General features: G+C 36.7%; 1 long non-coding RNA gene across 1 annotated transcript in view; it reads right to left on the bottom strand.

Annotated features, from left to right (window-relative positions):
* Positions 1 to 271: 271 nt before the first annotated feature.
* Positions 272 to 14,957, bottom strand: part of LOC123602280 — a 250,199-nt gene continuing 235,513 nt past the window's right edge. Inside the window, exon 3 of the long non-coding RNA XR_006714436.1 lies at positions 272 to 524. This is a non-coding gene — a long non-coding RNA (uncharacterized LOC123602280). The remainder of the gene's footprint in view (positions 525 to 14,957) is intronic.

Here is a 14,957-nt window from a genome sequence, read left to right as displayed (position 1 = left end):
CTTGGGATTCTGTCTCCTTCTTTCTGCCCCTCCCCTAATCTCCCTCTATCTCTCTCAAAATAAATTAATAATTTTTTAAATGTTGAAGATGACTTGTGCCCATTAGTGCCTTTCTATCCTACCATGATGGCCTAAGAAAAGAGGGTGCTACACTCTGACAGGGTCCTCACTTCTCTGATTCCTTATTCTCTGTGAAGGACCCCCTACACAGGAGACCTGCTGACTCTTAACTGTCATAAGATCCAGTTTCCATCCTTTCAACCCTCCTCCCTTAAAAACTCTTCTAAACTGAGCCAATCAGAGATATTACCCAAGGAATTTGAAAATTGGCAAAGTAGCAGAAAAACATCTGTTGGAGTAGAATTACTTTGATGGGCATACCTGAAAAGGAAATCCACGTGTTCTTCTTGTTAGGCTCCTCCCAGATTTCCTCATTCAATCTTTCTGTTGGCCTCGTCTCCTCAGTTATTCCTTTGATTCCTATTCTCTACCTCAGCTACTTGTCCAGAGTTGGTTTCTGTGGCCTGTCAATAAAATGGATACTTAAATTATACAGATATTGACACCAGAGAGTGAATTGCAGGCAAAAGATATTCAGGGACATGTGGAATATTTAGAATTGTATGTCATGCCAAGAAATTTTGGAAATGCATTGAGTCTTTTCCTTATTTTAGGAGGGCAAATAGCTTATGGAATACAGGGTCAAAACTAGTGAAATGGATTATCTCCTGCGACCCACTGACCATAGTCTCACTGAGGTAGAAACGCTGAAGAATTGGACAAATGACACTAGAGAAAATTTACAGCAAATATTACAGGTCTAGAGAAACCATTTTTTTTTTCTGATAGCATTAGATAACATAAAATAAAAGACTCAAAATCAGATTTAAAATTCTGGACTAATGTCATGGAATAAAATTCAAAATTCTGAGGACTGCTAAAAATAGGTCTACTCTATTTAGAAACAGAACTTTATGGTATGACAGTTTCTTTCATTGTGTCCTAGAAGTGCAATGCAAGAAGCCTGAGTAGTGCACGTTTATTGTCTACTTCATCTAGAAGAAAATATGGCCCAGCCAGTGGCTGACAGTGTAGTCTAAGAATCAGGGTTTCAGGTGATAGATGAAGGGTTAATGGCAATATTATTGGAGAAAGAGTATGTGCCTCAGCCTATCGAGATAGTTCTTGAATCTTCTCTAGATGCTTACTAAAAGAACCCCTCAAGAAAAAAGCCTTAACAAATGAAAAGAGTAAGGTGACCCTTTTGTGAATATCAGTTATCCTTCTTTGCCACCCAGACCTCAGCTTGCTCAATGATCTTGAAAAAGCTGCCATAGGATAGGGAAGTAGATTATGCATGGGCACAATGACATAGGCTGCCTTCTACAAGGTCAACTCTACCATCACTAATGATCCCATCATTACTGCTGGAACTCCGTTTGGCAGTTGAAGGTACATGCTTTTAGAAATTCAACTAGCCTTGAGATCCCTTTATAGTAACATGCATCAAGATACGCTGCAAGCCTTGGTGGCAGACAGATTCTATTAGATCCCTTCCACCATGAAGTGAGCAGTAATTTTCTTCTTACTCCAAATAACAATAAGACACTTATTCTGAATGTACTTCTGACAGTATCATCTTTTGTGTACTTACCAAATTCCCTATATACCATGATGATATTCCACACAATATATGGACATGGGCATAAAAATATGCATGGGCAAAAAAATACATTTAATGAGGAAATAAATAAGTTAAGAGGCACGTGTGTTTGAGATTCACTGGTATTTTCAAGCATTCGATATTTGGAAGTATTGGAACAGCAAGAATCAAAGTCTCACCAGTGGCTTCACCTAGAAGATGAAAATTTATGAATTTGGGAGCTGTCTTGTAGGATGTTGTATGTGTTTTCCACTCTGGGCTGTAGTAAAGTTTTACTTATACAAAGAAGGTATAGTTTTTACCAAGTGTATTGCATATTGTGAATGAGTCACTCAGTCCCCCTTCCAAACCACTTCTCATGTGCAAGAGACAATAATAAAAATTCCTTTTTGTTCAGACTCCTTTGCAGCTAAGGCTCAGTATGTGATTGCTGATTCATCGATCAGATACACACACATGTGAGACTTCAAGTCAGAATCTGGTTTGGTGAAAATAGGATATATATTACGCTGGTCGAACTGTGGCAGAATCAGAACATTCATGGAAGCACCAGCTTTGCTATGGCTCATCGAAATGAGAACAGTCTGCCCAGAGCAGAATCAAAAGCATCTCTGGAGAGGCTCATTCCTCAGAAGTCAAACAAGAATTGTTGCTTCCGCCCTTAATATGTACCTTTCCACTGAAAAGAACCAAATTAGATTCCTTGGTTTTCAGCTAAGAAATGAAGAATGCTAATACTGGAAACTAAAACTATCATTTGACCTTGCTGGACCATTAATGTCATGGGAGCAGGCAGAAAATAAGGTCACATTGTCCAGATCAATACCTGTGGAATATCAAAGGAAATAGGTTTGAATGTAAATATTTTAGGATGTCATAACAACTGTGACCAAGTAGAAGTCTAAATGGCTTATGTATCTCAAGAAGAAAACTGTAAGCCACTCTATTTGACAATGTGTCCAAAAGTGCTGGCTGAAAAGGTAAGGGAAATGGACGGTGGTAAGATAAAATGACAAGGACCAGCTGCTGCATTGGTGTACGTGATGGGTCCTGAGGGCTGTATTTTTTCCTCTATTTCCCTCCTTGGTTGTTGCTATCATTGTTATAATTTTTATATTTTATACTATTACAGCAATTGGTGTGTTTCAAATTCTGTGTGTGTTAAACATGCTAACATGAAATAAAAATAAAAATTTAACAACATACTACATAGGCTGGTATTGGTAGTATTAAACTTCCGCAGTATTAAACTAGCTCGACAGAAAAGTAGACAAAGATGAGTGATAAATATAGTCATTAGTGATTATTAGTTAATCTATACTTTTCTAATGATGAGAAAATTGGGCTGAAAATAGGGAAGGAAGGTATGAAAGATAGAGGTATTTGATTTTTTGGCTATCCCTTTTTAAAGGTTACCATCAGAGAGGAGAGAGTTTTGATTGCAAGGAAGATTACAGTGGCATCTTCATCATCATTAATAGGTGAATAAACTCTCCTTTAATTTAAAGAGACTATACTACTCCATTCTCCCTACCCAGTAAACTCTCTACAACATTGACAACTTGCCCACGATAGGAATGAGTAAGAACAAGTGACTTCTTATATTAATACTACACCTGAGGGATCCCTGTCAAAGATACTGTTCTTCCATTGTGTCCTGCCAGGTACACTTTCCAGAGACAATAAAGTGCTCTGATGGTAGGTTTGTAGAGTGATATTTTTAATCGCTTAGTTCACTTCTCAACTCCTTTTATGAAACACTAACATGAAAATTAGGGGGAAAACTAAAAAATAAAAATTGGAAAAACACTTCTTTGTAAAAATCCCCTTACTATATGGGGTGCCTGGGTGGCTCAGTCAGTTGAGCACGTGACTTCTGCTCAGGTCATGATATCGCGATTTGTAAATTGGAGCCCTGTGTCAGACTCTGAGCTGACAGCTCAGAGCCTGGAGCCTGCTTCAGATTCTGTGTCTCCCTCTCTCTGCCCCTCCCCTGCTCACACTCTGTCTCTCAAAAATAAATAAACATTGAAAAAGCAAATTCCCCCACTATCCTCCTCTGTCCTTTAAAATATACCATTTATTTTTCATGACTAGGTGGTTTCAATGATGAATCACATTAAGTTTTAAGGAAAAAGTATCAATAATAATATCAATATTATGCAAAATTTTATGCAAAGATATTTTAAGAAAGAAAACCACAGACCTAAAACTATCATAAACAATGATGCAAAAAATCCTTAACAAAATATTAGTGAATTGAACCCAGTAATATATAAAAAGTATAATAGATCACAACCAAATGTTACTCCAGGAATGAAAGATAGGTTTAATACTACAAAATTAATTATTTATTCACCACATTAACAGAATAATGTAGAAAAATATCTGTATAATCAACTCCCTTTTATAATAAATAAAAGAGACTCTCAACATATTAGCAATACGGAGAACTTCCTCAACCTGATAACATACATCTATGAAAAATTTGTAGTTATGAACATAGTTACTAGCCAGTATAATGAAGCAAGAAAAAGAAATAAAAGAAATAATGATTGAAAGGAAGAAATTGCCTTTGTTCACAATCCATGATTACTTATAGTGAAAACGCCAAGAAATCATCAAAATCTACTAGAACTAACATGTTGCTGAATACAGGGTCAAAAGTCCAAAATTAACTGTATTTCCATATATAAGCAAAAAACAATCAAAGTAAAATATAGAACACATTGATAATAGCATCAAAAATAAAATGCTTATGGAGTAATTTAACAAAAGATATGCAAGATCCCCCTATTGAAATATGTAAAACATTGCTAAGTGAATTAAATAAAACCTAATATGTAGAAAGATCTATCATCATGGGTTGGAAGACAACAAACATGATAAGACCTACATTCTTCTAAAATTAATTTATAGATTTAATGTAATCATAATAAAAATTCCAGGGGAGCCTGGGTGACTTTGGCTCAGATCACGATCTCACAGTTCATAAGTTTGAGCCCTGTGTCAGGCTCTGTGCTGACAGCTTGGAGCCTGAAGCCTGCTTCGGATTCTATGCCTCCCTCTCTCTCTGTCCCTCCCCACTCACATGCTGTCTCTCTGTCTCTTTCTCAAAAATAAATAAGCATTAATCTTTTTTTAATTCCAACAGTTCTCTTTTTTTAGAAATTTAAAAATTGGTGCTAAAATTTGAATGAAAATAACAAAGGATCTTGAATAATTAAAAAAACACTCTTGAAATATAAGAATGAGCTTGCAAGAGTTATACAACTGTATTTTAAAAATTATGAAAAAGCCACAGTAATCAAGAGCATGTGGTAGCAGTATAGAGACAGAGCAAAGGATCATGGAACAGAAGAGAAAGTCCACAAATAGCCCTACACATGTATACAAAGGCAATTCAGTAGAGAAAGGAAACCTCTTCAACAAATGGTGCTGGAATGACAGATAAAAATAAGTCACTTATTTATAAGAGCTATTGCTTAACATTAGATCCTAATTCAGTATTGGTAATACCACTTTAAATTAAGACAAGGGTTAGCAAAACCTCAGAGAAAACATCTACTGGTCTACTTGTATTTGAAATATAATGGCCAAAATATTATCCCAACATTTGCCATGTGCTGTCTTTCTGTCAATGAATGAATTGTATGATATCTGTCTTCAATTTTTTTTGTTTATTATACCAATTATTTATTTATCATAAATAATTATACATTTATTATAAAAAATCTATCAGGCCTTGAGCAAGAGTATACAGTGATAAACACAACAAAATAGTCTTTATCTTCAAGGATTTTCAGTATATAATGTTTAAAGGTAGAACACTAACATTAGTTAAACAAAAACACAAATATATAATGACTTATTTTCCTAACATAATACAGTTTGTATGATTTTTTTAAATGCTTATTTATTTTGAGAGAGAGAGAGAGAGAGAGAGAGAGAGAGAGAGAGAACGCAAGTAGTTGAGGGACAGACAGACATGGAGAGAAAGAATTCCAAGCAGGCTCCACACTGTCAGCATAAAGACTTGCAAGACTCGATCCCCTGAACCATGAGATCACAACCTGAGCTGAAATCAAGTAGTATGCTTAACTGACTGAGCCACCCAGGCGTATGATTTTTAATATATTCATTTTGGAATGGATCTCATCTCAGTATGCCAGTAGAACTCCTTCCCATCAGATATGAAAAAAACCATAATGTACTTGGAAAATATAACGGTTCCCAGATAGACTGGGGCTGATTAACTTTTTCAAGGAGGTCAGGAAGTCAAGGTTGAGCTGAGATCTGAAGGTTGGTAGGAATTAGTTAAGTACAGAGTACAGGGCAGAGGTTCTGGTTTTAGGAACAAGTGGAAATGTCCTGAAGTGGATGAGAATTTTGTGTGTTTGAGAAACTATAAGACCGGTTTGTATGTGTCTGTGTTTGAGAACTAGCCAGTTGGTCTGGTGAAGAACACGAAGAAAAGGCACCGCCTAGATCACACAGAGCCCTGGAGCTGTGTTACAGATTTTGGAGTTTATCCCAAGGGCACAAGAGTGGGCTTCTAAAAGGTTTTAACCAAGACTGGTGCTACTTGATATACTCTAGATTTTTCTTTAAAAATTTTTTAAATGTTTTATTTATTTTTGAGAGAGCACAAGCAGGGGAGAGGCAGAGAGAGGGAGACAGCAGATCCAGAGTGGGCTCTGAAGAGACCAGTGAGACAGATGTGGGGCTTGAAGTCACAAACTGCAAGATCATGACCTGAGCAGAAGTTGAATACTTAACAGACTAAGCCACCCAGGTGGCCCTGATATACTCTAGATTTTTAAAAGGCCACTGTCTCCTCTAAGTAGGAGACTGAGCAAAGAATAATCCACAGATTTTAGGTACCTAAGGAAACACAATTGTCACATGAAGTGGCATTCTGGCCCGAGAAGACCATCCCACTTCTCAGAGAGCACATAGGACACAGAATATCTGCACACTAATCTAGTTGCTGATATTTTAAAGTTCCTTTGCAACTTTCTTAAACACGTAGATCATTGATTCATCATGGCTCTTGGTTCTTATAACTTACAATAGGGAAAAACGTATTCTGACTTGAAACATTCAAACTGAAATGCAAATCACCTCCAGCAAAGGATAACTTCAGAATAATCCCTACTGAGCATATGACTTACAACCATGTTGCACCCGCGGGGGCCCATCAAGGCATTGCTTGTTGCAAATATACACTTTAAAGTGGCTGAAATGAAGTATTAGAAGGGGCTATACAAAACTGCCTATTTCCACCTTGAAGGTTGTCTTCTAAGACAACAATGCTAGTATTTATAGAGCTAATGGCTAGTTACTGTTTCTGAGAGTAATTAGAAGGTGGGCTAGGAAGGAAGCCTCTTTAACACCTTTTAAGGACTGGAATTTAATCTACCCTATTCCCATTCTTAGTCATTTGAGTTACGAGTATTTCATGATGTAGACTCTGAAGAAGCATTAAAAGCCTGCAATTGTAAGCTAAAGCAGTTTAGTTGTAGAAATAAGCTTTCGATGGGCGAAAAGTTCATATAAACACTGAAAACAAAGCAGGCATTATTTGCTAATTTCATTCTTTAATGATATAACAGTGTATGACAGTAACACTTCATTGCATAGTTTTCCCCAAAACTACATTCCCATTCATCCACACCTTAGATTGCAGGACTCAATCATGCAACTTGAGAAGATATTAAAGAACTTTAGGAAGGTAGCTAACAGACAAGATTTACCTCGGGGATTCTAATTCAAATGCTGTTCAAAATCCCACCTCTGATTTCATCTATAATTTTTAAAATTTTTTTTATGTTTTATTTAGATGTTTGAGAAAGAGACAGACAGAATATGAGTGGGGGAGGGGCAGAGAGAGAGGGAGACACAGAATCCGAAGCAGGCTCCTGGCTGTCAGCTGTCTGAGCAGGCTCCTGGCTGTCTGAGCTGTCAGCACTGAGCCCGATGTAGGGCTGGAACTCACGAACTGTGAATCATGACCTGAGGTGAGGTCGGCCGCTTAACCGACTGAGCCACCCAGGCGCCCCTCATCTATAGTTCTTGAGTGTGTAATTTAACTTCTTCAGGCTTCGACTCTGCTTTGGTGATCAAAGTAATATTTTACAGGTGTAAAACATGTTCTCCCTTCCTTGGTTAAGTTACAAGGAAGTTGGTATCCAACACCTTCAGGATAGGATATAAATTCTCTAATGTGGTAACAACAACACCAACAAACCTTCTGGTTCCTGCCTCACGTTTTTCTTTTCTTTTCTTTCTTTTTTTTTTTTTTTTTTTTGTTTTGTTTTGTTTTGTTTTGTTTCATTTCTTGCCACGTAGACTGAGTTCCGGATTTCAAACTACTGGATGGAATGTACTGTGATATAACAGAGCTGTGACAAATGCCAATGCTGGGACCTGAGAAAGATTTTATTTTGTTCTCCTGACTTCCTTCCCACTCAATCTGACTTAGAATGTATCATGCTGTACTTTAACTGATTCATCGTTAAGTCTTTCCTATTAGACTGTGAGCCACATAAACCCCTGCATCTAACAGAATTCTTAAGACATACCACTCAATTCCTATTTGTTGAATGGATACATTAAAGGCTGAATGAAACACAGGTTCATTCAGTTATAGAGTTTGGAAGTAGATAGTGTAGCTAAATCAAAATAGAGTATGAATTAGTAGTGATGTGGCTCTCTAAACAGTCCCTAATATTCAAGATTAAGATTCTCTTAGGGCGCCTGGGTGGTTAGGTCAGTTAAGCGTCCGACTTTGCCTCAGGTCATGATCTCACACTTGTGAGTTCGAGCCCCACATTGGGCTCTGTGCTGACAGCTCAGAGCCTGGAACCTGCTTCAGATTCTGTGTCTCCCTCTCTCTCTGCCCCTCCCCCACTCATGCTCTGTCTGTCTCTCTCTCAAAAATAAATAAACATTAAAAAAATTAAAAAAGACTAAGATTGTGTTGATAGAAGAAATTTACAGCATCTACATTTCACGAAATAATCGATAGATATTCTAATCTGTGGAGTCATATAAAAACTTGTATTTATTATTTTGTTTTAATATATAATATTTATTTATTTTTAAGAGAGAGAGAAGGAGAGGGGCAGAGAGAGGGAGTCACAGTATCTGAAGCAAGCTCCAGGCTCTGAGCTGTCAACACAGAGCCCAACACAGGGCTCGAACTCACGAACCACAAGGTCATGACCTGAGCCTAAGTCAGATGCTTAACCGACTGAGCCACCCAGGTTCCCCAAAACTTGTATTTATTGACTCCAGATTTGGATAGCACTACTAACAAAGGGTGTGAAGAAAGTGATAGTGTAATACTAAATTATATACAATATATGAAAAGAGACTGTAGATGTAAAATAAAACAAAAAAAATTTTTTAAAGATTTTTGTGATTAAAAAACATGTTCTGTCATAGTACACAGGTAAGGACATCCATAAGGATTGGATAATACTATACCTCAATGTACATACCACTTAGCCTTAGAAACAGTATACGAGCGATACTAATAAAGTCCTTAGTAAATCCCTTTCTACAAATATGTAAAAAAAAACCCCTATTATATGTAAATTGAATAGTTAACTTTTTGCTTCTTTTTCTCCTTTTCTTATACCATTTATTTTTTCTTATTATATTCCTAAATTCGTTAGAACTAATAGAATATCTTTTTTTTTTTTCAACGTTTATTTATTTTTGGGACAGAGAGAGACAGAGCATGAACGGGGGAGGGGCAGAGAGAGAGAGGGAGACACAGAATCGGAAACAGGCTCCAGGCTCTGAGCCATCAGCCCAGAGCCCGACGCGGGGCTCGAACTCACGGACCGCGAGATCGTGACCTGGCTGAAGTCGGACGCTTAACCGACTGCGCCACTCAGGCGCCCCAAATAGAATATCTTTTGAGGAGATGATGGTGAGTATCCTTGTCTTATTTCTGATGTCAAAGGAAATTATTCTAGCATTTCACCAGTATGATTATTTCCTGAAGTTTTTCAGAATATTTTTAAGATTTCCTTCTATTGCTGGTTTGACTATTATAGAATATGTGGTGAATTTTTATTAGAAAGATTTTTAATCTTTTGTGCAGATCATATGGAGTTTCCTCCTTTATTAATGTTAAAACATCCTTGCATCCCTTATTAAACCATACTAGTGTAAAATGTATTCTTTTCGACACATTGGTCAATTCAGTTTGCTGGTATTTTTGTTTTGTTGCAAAAATAAGATTGCCATGAAGTTTCCCTTCTTCTTTCTGAATTTATGTGGGATTTGTATCAAGAATATATTAGCTTTGGAGTACCTAGGTGGCTCAGTCGGTTGAGTGTCTGACTCTTGGTTTTGGCTCGGGTCACCATGCTAGGGTCATGGGATCAAGCCCTGCATCCAGCTCTGCACTGAGTGTGAAACCTGCTTATGATTCTCTCTCTTCCTCTACCTCTCTATGCCCCTGTCCTGTGCTCATGCTCTCTCTCTAAAAAACAAACAAAAGGAAAACAAAAAAAGAAACAGAAACAGAATATATTAGTTTCATAAATTCACTGAGGATTGTATTGGGTTTCTATTATGGCTGTAACAAATTATCACAAATGTAATGGTTTAAGACCATACGAATTTATTATGTTACAGTTCTACGGGTTAGATGTCGGACATGGGTCTCACTGAGCTACTAGAAAGATGTCAGCAGGATTGCATGGTTTTCAGGCCCTTTAGAGACAATTCATTTCCTTGCATTTTTGAGCTGCTAGAGGTCACCTTCCTAGGGCTCAGAGATCCTTTTTCCATCTTCAAAGCAGCTTTTGGAACCTGCTTCCACTGCTGTATCTCTTTGACACGCCTCCTCTGCCCCTCTATGTCATGTTTAAGGACGCTTGGGATTTCACTGGGTCTCCCTGGATAAGGCAGAGTATTTATACTTATATCTTAATACATCTGCAAATTCCCTTTTGCTGTGTGTGGTAACATATTCACCAGTTCTGGGGTTAGGATGCAAATATCTCTGGAGGATGATTATTCTCCTTCTCACGGGTATTCATGCTTTTGCTTTGTGTGGAGGAATCTGTAGAGGATTGAAATAATATTTCCTTGTATGTTTGACAAAATTTTATGTGTAACATCAATTGGATTTGGGGGTAGGTTTCTGTGTACGAAAATATTTTAAGATAATGAGTTAATTTCTTCAATGATAACATGAACATTCATATTTCTTGAGTAGGTTTCAATAAATTCCAGGATATATACAGTTAATTTACATTACAAAGAGGGGATTATTACCGTAATGTTTCCAAAATGTTCTTTTACCACCTTTTAAAATGTATACTTTTTCTGAGTTAAAGTTCTTTTTTTTAAGTTTATTTATTTATTTGAGAGAGAGAGAGAGACAGAGACAGAGAGAGAGAGAAAGGGGGGGAGGGGCAGGGAGAGAAAAAGAGGATTCTAAGCCAGCTCTGGGCTGAGGACAGAGAGCCCCTTGAGTGGCTCTAACTGGTGAACCACAAGATCATGACCTGAACTGAAGTTGGACACTTAACCAACTGAGCCACCAGGTGCCCCTGAAGTTTCTTGTTTTTGTTTTTTTTTAATATGAGTTTTGATCACACTAAAATTTCTCTATTTTACTAGTCTTTTCTTTGAAAAGATCCTAGAGCTGTTGAAGGTATGGTTGTTTTAATCTCGTTGATTTCCAAACGTGCTGTAATTATTTTCTTCTCTTTTCATTGGAGTTATTTTATTGTTGTGTTTTCATTTTGAATCTCTTAAATTAGATGTTTAGTCCTTTTACTTATATACAGTAAACCCATTCAAGGTAACAGAATTCCCTCTAAGTACTATTTTAGCCGTATCCTACAAGTGTGACATGGGGAATTTTTTTTAACATTCAATTAAAAGTAGTTTTATTATTACATTGTTTTCTTCTTTAAATGATTAGGTATTTCAAGTGTGCTTTTAAAATTGTAAGTGTTTGACGTTTTAATCAATGTTTTTGTTATTGAGTTCCAATATAATTATAATGTGCTCAAACGTGGACTATGATACTGAATTTTAAAAACTGGTTGCAGTCTTAAGGCGAGAACATAGGCAACTAAGTAAAATGTAACGTGTAAGTTTGAAAAGAAAGTGTAATAACTAATTGTTAGATGAAGTCACAGGCACACACATCAAATTTATGAATACAAATGGCTGGTTCTCCAGGGTTTAGGCAGTAAAAAAAATCTTCAGAGCCACGAGTGGAGGTCTGTTGGAGTAGTTGCTCTGACATCCTGCAGATGTAAACTAGGGCAACCTGAACGTACTCAGTCATCCAAAAACAGTTGTATGATGAACAGTGCTAGAAGTTGGGCATACAACAGTCAAGAGGACAAGCAAGTTTCAGTCTGTCTTGGAACTCAAAAAAGTCGGAAGTGATAAAGGCTACAAAGGAAATGATGTCACCATGCAAGTTTGACATTATTTGTATTTATGTTATGTGTATAAAAATACACACACACTTGTACTGTTCATAACTACTTTTTTACATAATTTCAAACCTGCTTGATAGTTCCCCTTTGATGGTGGATTTGCTAATTGCTACTGGTAGCTGTGTGTGTGTGTGTGTGTGTGTGTGTGTGTGTGTGTGTTACCAGATATATCAAGTCTACTGAAAAAATTTACTATTAATTTTTTTGCCTAAATTTTATTTTGTCTGGTTCTAGAATAGCTATTCCAGCTTTCTTATTTTTTTCAAGTTTATTTTTTTTATTTTTGGGGGTAGGGGAAGAGAGAGGGAGAGAGAGGAAGGGCCAGAGAGGGAGAGAGAGAGAGAATCCCATGAGGGGCAGAGAGAGAGGGAAAAAGAAAGAGAATCTCACACAGTCTCTGCACTGACAGTGCAGAGCCTAAAGCAGGGTTGGAGCTCACCAGAAATGGGGTCAAACTCACTCAAAGCAGGCTCAAACTCACGACCCATGAGATCATGACCAGAGCAGATGTTGGATGCTTAACTGACTGAGCCCCCCAAGCACTCCCTAGCATTCTTTTAGTCAGTATTTGCCTAGTGTATTCTTTTCTATTCTTTATTTTTATTCTTTATGTATGCTTTTTTCCCTGACTTTATCCAGATATAAGCGACATAAAACATTTGTAAGTTTTAGGTGTAGGACATATTGATATGATACACCCATGTATGGCAAAATGATTACTACCATGACATTAACTCCTCCATCAAATCATAGAATTAGTATTGTGTGTGTGTGTGTGTGTGTGTGTGTGTGTGTGTGTGGTGAGAACGTTTAAGTTACTCTCTTAGCAACTTCCCAGTATATAATACAGCATAATTAACCATAATCACCCTCGTACACATTAGATCCCTACAATTTTTTGTCTTAATAACTCAAAGTCTGTACCCTCTGGCCAACATTTTCCGATTTCCCTCACCCTTCAACACCATTCTACTCTACATCTATGAATTCAGCTTTCTTAGATTCCATATATAAATGACATGCAGTATTTGTCTTTTACTGTCTGACGTATTTCACTTAGCATAACGCTCTCAAGGTCCACCTATGGAGGTGCAAATGGAAACATTTCCTTCCTTCTCATGGCTGAATAATATTCCATTGTATACACACACACACACACACACACACACACGCCCACACCCCTTCTTTATCCATTCATCTGTTGACAGACTTTCAGGTTGTTTGCATATCTTAGGTATTATGAATAAAGCTTCAATGAACACCAGAGTGCAGATATATCAAGATACTGTTTTCATTTCTTTTGCATATATGCCCAGGAGTAGGATTGCTGGATCATAATGCAGTTTATTTGCCATTTTTTTTTTTAGCAAATTCCATGCCGTTTCCCATAGTGGCTGTACCCAATTTACATTTCCATCAACAAGGTACCTACAATAAGGCATTTCCTTTTGTCCATATCCTCACCAGCACTTTGTCTTTTTAATAATAACCATTCTAACAGGTGTGAGGTGAACTCCCATTGTGGTTTTGACTTGCAATTGCCTGGTAATTAATGATGCTGAACACCTTTTTGTTTACCTGTTGGCCATTTAAACATCTTCTTTGGAAAAATATCTATTCACTTCCTCTGCCCATTTTTTAATTGAACTGTTTGGGGTTTTTTTGTTTTTGTTTTTGTGGGTTTTTTTTTTTTTTTTTTTGCTATTGAGTTGCAGAAGTTCTTTATATATTTTAGATAATAACACCTTATCAGATATGTGGTTTGCAAATATCTTTTCCTGTACCATAGGTTTCTTTTTAATTTTATGGTTTCCTTGCTGTTCAGTAGCCTTTTAGTTTGACAGAATCGAATTATTTATTTTTGAAATTAGGAAGCATGATACTCCTAGCTTTATTCTTCTTCCTCAGCTTTGCTTTGGTTAGTCTGGTTCTTGTGTGGTTTTATACAAATTTTAAGCTTGATTTTTCACTTTTTTTAGAAAGTACCATTGAAATTTTGTTAGAGATGGCACTGAATTTATACCTGAATTGGGTAGAATGGAAATTTTTGCAATATTAATGCAATGTATTAATACAATATTAATTCTTGCATTCCATGAACACAGAATATCTTTCTTTTTTTTTTTTTTTTTAGTCTACTTAAATTTCTTCCATCATGGTCTTGTAGTTTTTAATGTATAAATCTTTCAATTGTTTGGTTAAATTTAATTATAAATATTTTATTGTTTTTGATGCAATTGTAAGTGGAATGATTTCCTCTATTTCTGTTTTAGACATTCTTATTAGTGTTTAGACACAAATGATTTCTGTATGTTGCTTTTATATCTTGAACATCACTGAATTTGTTCATTGGTTCTGAGTTTTTTGACTCTTTAGACTTTTCTATACATAATATCATGTCATCTGCAAATAGACTTTTACTCTTTTATTTCAAATTTGGATGACTTTTATTTCCTTTTCTTAATTTTTTAATGTTTATTTATTTTTGAGAGAGAGAGAGCACAAGTGGGAGAGGGCTAGAGCGAGAAGGAGACACAGAATCCAAAGCAGGCTCCAGGCTCTGAGCTATCAGCACAGAGCCCAATGCAGGACTCGAACACATGAACTGTGAGATCATGACCTAAGCTAAAGCAGGATGCTTCACTGACTGAGCCACTGAGGCGCCCCTCACCTTTATTTCTTTTTCTTGCCTGATTGTTCTGGTTAGTACTGCAGTACTATGTTGAATAGCAGTGATAGTTGGCACTTTTGTCTTATTTCTGATCTTAGAGAAAAAGCGTTCAATCTTTCATGGCTGGGCATAATGTTAG

This window comes from Leopardus geoffroyi, chromosome A1 (genome assembly GCF_018350155.1).
Source record: "Leopardus geoffroyi isolate Oge1 chromosome A1, O.geoffroyi_Oge1_pat1.0, whole genome shotgun sequence".
Classification (NCBI taxonomy): domain Eukaryota; kingdom Metazoa; phylum Chordata; class Mammalia; order Carnivora; family Felidae; genus Leopardus; species Leopardus geoffroyi.
This window is presented reverse-complemented; position numbering and strand designations above follow the sequence as displayed.